Below are 5,690 nucleotides of genomic sequence, written 5' to 3'. Positions count from 1 at the left end.
ACAAGTTTTGTTGAATTGTGTTGTGTCTAAATCACACTTTTAAAATTGACACAAAGATTATATTAAGTTTAAATGTTTCTATTGTGTCGAAAAAGTTTCGTTTGATTCTTAAGAAGACAAGAAAAATATATTCGTCTTTTAAATTTTCACTGATTTCGATTACCGTCAAAATTTAAATAGGAGTTTTATATATCACCTAGAATGATAATTTAATCTCAATATATTTTTTTTAAGCTAATGATCAAAAATTTGTTCGGAATTACAATTTATTCGAAAATTATGTTTTGTTTTAATTTAAAGATTTTGATGGAATTTTGATGTTTCCGTAAAAGTTGTTTGTGAGCAAATTACAACTCATCTGAGAATGAACGAAGAGACTGAACGAGTTAGTAAGTTGGACATCATACAAATATCTAGATATTTTTGAAATATATTATTATTTTATGATAATATCTAGATATTTTTTAATATATTATTATTTTATTAAATTAATGATATAATATTAAGTAATAATTATTATTATTGTGGTTATATATACATGGTTGTGGACTATGTGAATGAATCAATTAATTTTCCTCTTTCACGCTTCTCCCTCTGTAAAATAGAAACAGCTCCTCCTTTGTCTTCAAACTTAACACCGCCGGTCCTTTCCTTTGCACCATTTCCGACCACCACATACTCAAAACAGAAAAAACCAACATCACCACTATTATCCTCTCTTTCCCCTCTTTCTTTGCGTCAAATTTATTTTATGATCGGAACACTTTCTACCGGCGACCACCGTACCGGAAATCATCACCAAAGTGCCGAAATTACCTGAGACTGTCATGAAATCTTTTTGTAATGGTAAGACCTCACATTCTTGAAATACCGGTATATTTAAATTGGATTTTGGATTCGGTTTATTTGAAATAATTTTGAAAGCTAGTTTATGAATTTGAACCGAATTAATCTTGTAGTATGAAATAGTTTTCACATATCCTCCCTAGAGTTGGAAGTGAGATTTAACTTGTGTTTTTAACGGCTGTGTTCTTCACATTAGTTTGAATAGAAAAGTGATGTTTTGTAAACTTTCAGGTTGGAGTATTTTTTTATATTAGTAGAAAATTGTTGGTTTTGGAAAGCTTTTATGTTGGAAGATAAGATATGATATTCAATGAATTTGAAAGGTTTGAATTAATCTTGAAATGGTTATTTGGTATTTATAAGATAAATCAATGTAAGTATTTATTTAAAATCAAAGATTGAAGTCGTACAGTCTAATTCTATTTAGTAGAGTGTCATTTTGAATAGAAAATATGATTTTAATCCTCCACTGCAATTAAAACCCAAAATTCTCCCTATCCTCAAATTTGTTTTCTTTAGATAGAAAACCTTTTTAATATAAAGAGATTTGGCAAATTCCTATCCAAAACCGACTTTGCCGAGGTTTATAGTCATAAGCATTAACGTACGGTTTAAATTCTATTCCTAATTAACTACTTTTAATAATTAACATAGGATATGATGTATTCATTTAACATCTACTTTATATTTAAAACTATTATTTAATTTTTAATAATTGAATTAAGCACTTATATCAAATGTGGATTTAATATTTTGTTAATGAAAAACATCTTGCCATACTAGTATGCATAGTAGTTATATTTGCAAGTTCTGTCAAAAGAAAATAATACATGTTTATGAAAATATCATAATATTATTTTAAACTAGTGAGTGATGAACTTCGGCATTAATATATTATTATTTCTTTAACAAAATCATCTTCTATGTTAAAAGATATATTTAACATAAAATGTTTAGGTTGTTAAATCGGTAATAAAACTCAAACTTAATTGATTAGGTAAATGGCCAAGATAAATCCTGCATTATGGATGTAGTTGGGTTGTATTAATTTAAACAAGTGGTGTATTTTAAAAGGTTGAAAGTATGAATCGAATAGGAGACATCGTCGAGAGACGGATTGTGCTCGCGTAATGTAAGTTGAACGTGTGGGAAGCTTGCAAAGGTAAGGGCACTTTCTAACGATATTATATATGATTGAATGCATATGTGCTGGTATGAATGATTGTGTGCCCGGTTGGGGATGTGTGTTTCTGCTGTGATGCTAAACTTGAGAATGTGTTTTCATATGATTTGTTGAAAATATATGAATTGACTTGTGGTTATGATTACACATGTGAAGATTATGTAAGTTCATATGACTTGTTGAATATATGAATTGACTATTGAGAAATATTATGATGCATTTGCATATATGTGCTCATGCATATCATAGTTGCGTGTATGTCGAGAGGACTGCACCGGGTGAGGACTCTAGAGGACGAGCCCACCTAATCCTGCGGGATTTTATTGAGTTGGTTTCTGTTGAGATCACTTCTAGTGAGGCAGTACCTCGGTGTCTGTTGGGATCACTTTTAGTGAGGCAGAACCTTTTTAGTGGAAAGAGGCCACGACTCTCTGCGGAGAGGTTAAATTCCGGAATTCATGCATGTGAGGAACCCGGTTAGGGGGATCACACCCATGTAGAGTCTGCATTAGGATATTTGTACATCACTTCATGTATTGAAATAACTATTGTGACTGTTGTATATCATGTATTACTTGCATGTGTCTATTCTTTCGTATATGCAATTTTTAGATCGTGACCCTCTACTATTATTTTGTTGTGGCTAACGACCACCCAGGCTGTTAGCAATTGGGGATAGTTAAGGTATCCTGGTGTCGTGAAGACTTGCAAGATGTGAATGTCTTTGGCTAGGAGTTCAAAATCAGCTTAGGGTTTTGTTTCAGAGTGTTGTCTGTGTTTGTTTGGGAAGTTTGTTGTTAAAGCTGAATGCTTAATTTGTGTGTGTGGTTTTGACCTTTACTTGTTGTCAAATACTCTGTACGCAATTATATTCAAGTGGTCAAAAATTTTATGACCTTGGGCATTGCGCTGGGCCTATTTATGGAAAAGACTTAGACCGAACAGCTCGTACTCTGATTTATCATTTTTATTATTCCTAAAAGGACAGTGGTCCATATTTTGTAAGGCATTAATTTTAAAAAAAATACACTCGCGCTGTTAAAAATACACCGTACCGGAAATCATCACCAAAGTGCCGAAATTACCTGAGACTGTCATGAAATCTTTTTGTAATGGTAAGACCTCACATTCTTGAAATACCGGTATATTTAAATTGGATTTTGGATTCGGTTTATTTGAAATAATTTTGAAAGCTAGTTTATGAATTTGAACCGAATTAATCTTGTAGTATGAAATAGTTTTCACATATCCTCCCTAGAGTTGGAAGTGAGATTTAACTTGTGTTTTTAACGGCTGTGTTCTTCACATTAGTTTGAATAGAAAAGTGATGTTTTGTAAACTTTCAGGTTGGAGTATTTTTTTATATTAGTAGAAAATTGTTGGTTTTGGAAAGCTTTTATGTTGGAAGATAAGATATGATATTCAATGAATTTGAAAGGTTTGAATTAATCTTGAAATGGTTATTTGGTATTTATAAGATAAATCAATGTAAGTATTTATTTAAAATCAAAGATTGAAGTCGTACAGTCTAATTCTATTTAGTAGAGTGTCATTTTGAATAGAAAATATGATTTTAATCCTCCACTGCAATTAAAACCCAAAATTCTCCCTATCCTCAAATTTGTTTTCTTTAGATAGAAAACCTTTTTAATATAAAGAGATTTGGCAAATTCCTATCCAAAACCGACTTTGCCGAGGTTTATAGTCATAAGCATTAACGTACGGTTTAAATTCTATTCCTAATTAACTACTTTTAATAATTAACATAGGATATGATGTATTCATTTAACATCTACTTTATATTTAAAACTATTATTTAATTTTTAATAATTGAATTAAGCACTTATATCAAATGTGGATTTAATATTTTGTTAATGAAAAACATCTTGCCATACTAGTATGCATAGTAGTTATATTTGCAAGTTCTGTCAAAAGAAAATAATACATGTTTATGAAAATATCATAATATTATTTTAAACTAGTGAGTGATGAACTTCGGCATTAATATATTATTATTTCTTTAACAAAATCATCTTCTATGTTAAAAGATATATTTAACATAAAATGTTTAGGTTGTTAAATCGGTAATAAAACTCAAACTTAATTGATTAGGTAAATGGCCAAGATAAATCCTGCATTATGGATGTAGTTGGGTTGTATTAATTTAAACAAGTGGTGTATTTTAAAAGGTTGAAAGTATGAATCGAATAGGAGACATCGTCGAGAGACGGATTGTGCTCGCGTAATGTAAGTTGAACGTGTGGGAAGCTTGCAAAGGTAAGGGCACTTTCTAACGATATTATATATGATTGAATGCATATGTGCTGGTATGAATGATTGTGTGCCCGGTTGGGGATGTGTGTTTCTGCTGTGATGCTAAACTTGAGAATGTGTTTTCATATGATTTGTTGAAAATATATGAATTGACTTGTGGTTATGATTACACATGTGAAGATTATGTAAGTTCATATGACTTGTTGAATATATGAATTGACTATTGAGAAATATTATGATGCATTTGCATATATGTGCTCATGCATATCATAGTTGCGTGTATGTCGAGAGGACTGCACCGGGTGAGGACTCTAGAGGACGAGCCCACCTAATCCTGCGGGATTTTATTGAGTTGGTTTCTGTTGAGATCACTTCTAGTGAGGCAGTACCTCGGTGTCTGTTGGGATCACTTTTAGTGAGGCAGAACCTTTTTAGTGGAAAGAGGCCACGACTCTCTGCGGAGAGGTTAAATTCCGGAATTCATGCATGTGAGGAACCCGGTTAGGGGGATCACACCCATGTAGAGTCTGCATTAGGATATTTGTACATCACTTCATGTATTGAAATAACTATTGTGACTGTTGTATATCATGTATTACTTGCATGTGTCTATTCTTTCGTATATGCAATTTTTAGATCGTGACCCTCTACTATTATTTTGTTGTGGCTAACGACCACCCAGGCTGTTAGCAATTGGGGATAGTTAAGGTATCCTGGTGTCGTGAAGACTTGCAAGATGTGAATGTCTTTGGCTAGGAGTTCAAAATCAGCTTAGGGTTTTGTTTCAGAGTGTTGTCTGTGTTTGTTTGGGAAGTTTGTTGTTAAAGCTGAATGCTTAATTTGTGTGTGTGGTTTTGACCTTTACTTGTTGTCAAATACTCTGTACGCAATTATATTCAAGTGGTCAAAAATTTTATGACCTTGGGCATTGCGCTGGGCCTATTTATGGAAAAGACTTAGACCGAACAGCTCGTACTCTGATTTATCATTTTTATTATTCCTAAAAGGACAGTGGTCCATATTTTGTAAGGCATTAATTTTAAAAAAAATACACTCGCGCTGTTAAAAATCGGGGTGTTACAAATATCCTTTTTAAAGTTTTTACAAAAGAGAGTAGTGTCCACTTTTCCTCTAGTGAAACCATTTTCCAGAAGGAAAGAACTTAAACGTGCATACCAAGCTCTAGGAGCTTGCTTCAATCCGTATAATGATTTCTTTAATTTAAAAACATGATTTGGAGACATGGAGTCTTCAAAACCAGGAGGTTGATGGACATAAACTTCTTCATCTATGTAACCATTTAAGAAGGCACTCTTGACATCCATCTGATAAAGAGTGATGTTATGTTGAGTGGCAAAAGAAATTAATAGACGAATAGATTCTAACC

General features: G+C 32.3%; 1 long non-coding RNA gene across 3 annotated transcripts; it reads left to right on the top strand.

The window, feature by feature from the left end:
* The first annotated feature begins 230 nt into the window (after positions 1 to 230).
* LOC131645018 (uncharacterized) lies at positions 231 to 5,352 on the top strand. 3 transcript variants are annotated; one of them, XR_009296846.1, is made up of 5 exons: positions 231 to 846; positions 1,921 to 2,008; positions 2,688 to 3,144; positions 4,142 to 4,306; positions 4,986 to 5,352. It is a non-coding gene; the product is annotated as an uncharacterized LOC131645018 (long non-coding RNA). The 3 variants fall into 3 exon arrangements; XR_009296847.1 differs by having other exon boundaries at positions 1,844 to 2,008; positions 4,219 to 4,306; XR_009296845.1 differs by having other exon boundaries at positions 479 to 846; positions 4,219 to 4,306.
* Positions 5,353 to 5,690: the final 338 nt, after the last annotated feature.

This window comes from Vicia villosa, linkage group LG1 (assembly GCF_029867415.1).
Source record: "Vicia villosa cultivar HV-30 ecotype Madison, WI linkage group LG1, Vvil1.0, whole genome shotgun sequence".
Taxonomy (NCBI): Eukaryota; Viridiplantae; Streptophyta; class Magnoliopsida; order Fabales; family Fabaceae; genus Vicia; species Vicia villosa.
This window is presented reverse-complemented; position numbering and strand designations above follow the sequence as displayed.